The following is a 1,493-nucleotide window of genomic DNA, read 5'->3' as shown; positions in this document are numbered from 1 at the left end:
CTAGAGAGCAGTGGCATCATCATAGCTCACTCAAACTACTTGGCTCAGGTGATCCTCCTGCCTCAGCCTCCTGAGTAGCTGTGACTACAGGTGCACGCCACCACATCTGGCTAATTTTTTTATTTTAATTTTTTGTAGAGATGGGGGTCTCACTATGTTGCTCAGGCTGGTCTCCACCTCCTGGGCTCAAGCAATCCTCCCTATTCAGCCTCTAGTGCTATTTTATACACAGCCTTTAACATGTAAAGTTATAAGACCTGTTAGCACTCCTATCTAGTGGTGAGAAGGGGTACCTGTAAACTTGCCAGTAAAAACAAAAGTATCAGAGCTCTGTAGTCAAGATGTGGGTTGAAATCTCAAATGAGCCTCAGTTTGCTCATCTGTCTCTGCTCACTAATTCACAATCAATGTAAAGATCAAATGACTTGAAGACATCTGCCCTATCCCAGGTCTTACCAAAAACTAACTCAAATGAGAAACAAAATCAGAATGGTCCTACAACTATTTTAAAAAATTGAATCAAGGTGCATATAATAACAAAAAGGAAAAATGTTAATAGTAATTTTAGAGTAGAGAAATTTAGCAGATACTGCCTTAATGACATCAGCAAAGTTAATATTACTAGTAATTAGAATGCATATGAGAATGTCAATTTTTTTCCTAGTGTCCTTAAGATTTCTTTGAAGGAAATTACTTTTCTTGTTTCTGAGGGTCAATGAAATGGCCACAAAATATAGAATTTGAGACAGTCTTTGCCTATAAGCAAGATAGCCTTTTACAAAGCATTATAGGATCTTTGTAATTCTTTTCTCTATACTGAAATTTTAACACTTTTTTCTGTTTTACTTCATTGTTTTAAAATTAAAAACTTCTTTTAAAACTTAAAAAAATATTACTAGTAATGACTCAACTAGATTTTAGGCGCCCCCTGGTATGATACCCTATCAAGGACACATCACTTCCGTGTTACTCTGCCAAAAATGCATAGCTTGACTCTATGAGGAAACATCAAACTGAAACTCAAGTTGAGGAACATTCCACAAAACAGCTCACCTGCTCTTAAAAAAATGACAAAGTCCCAAAAGATAAAGACTAAGGAACTGTTCCAGATAAAAAGAAACTAACGAGACATGGCAACTAAATGCAATGTTTAATCCTGGATTGCATCCTGGACCAGGGAAAAAAGGCTTTTCCCTCATTTTCCGTATGGACGATTGGTGAAATGTGAAAGTAAGTCTGTGAATTAGATAACTGTTCTGCATCAATATTAATTTCCTGATTTTGATCATTGTACTCCAGTTATGAAAAAGAATGTTCTTGTTTTTAGGAAATACCCACTGAACTAATTAGGAATAAAAAAGTATATCTACAGCTTACTTTCTGATGGTCCAGAAAAAAATTTATACATGAAGAGAGAGCATGTTAAAAAGAAAACATGGCAAAATGTTAACATTTGGCAAAAATGGGTTAAAGGTTTATGAGAATTCCTTGTA

The 1,493-nt window shown here is 35.4% G+C and overlaps 1 protein-coding gene across 1 annotated transcript in view; it reads right to left on the bottom strand.

The window, feature by feature from the left end:
* Positions 1-1,493, bottom strand: part of SAMHD1 (SAM domain and HD domain 1) — a 90,770-nt gene that overhangs the window by 41,138 nt on the left and 48,139 nt on the right. The gene's annotated exons all lie outside the window — the stretch shown is intronic.

This window comes from Propithecus coquereli, unplaced genomic scaffold (genome assembly GCF_000956105.1).
Source record: "Propithecus coquereli isolate 6110/MARCELLA unplaced genomic scaffold, Pcoq_1.0 Scaffold590, whole genome shotgun sequence".
NCBI classification, from domain to species: domain Eukaryota; kingdom Metazoa; phylum Chordata; class Mammalia; order Primates; family Indriidae; genus Propithecus; species Propithecus coquereli.
This window is presented reverse-complemented; position numbering and strand designations above follow the sequence as displayed.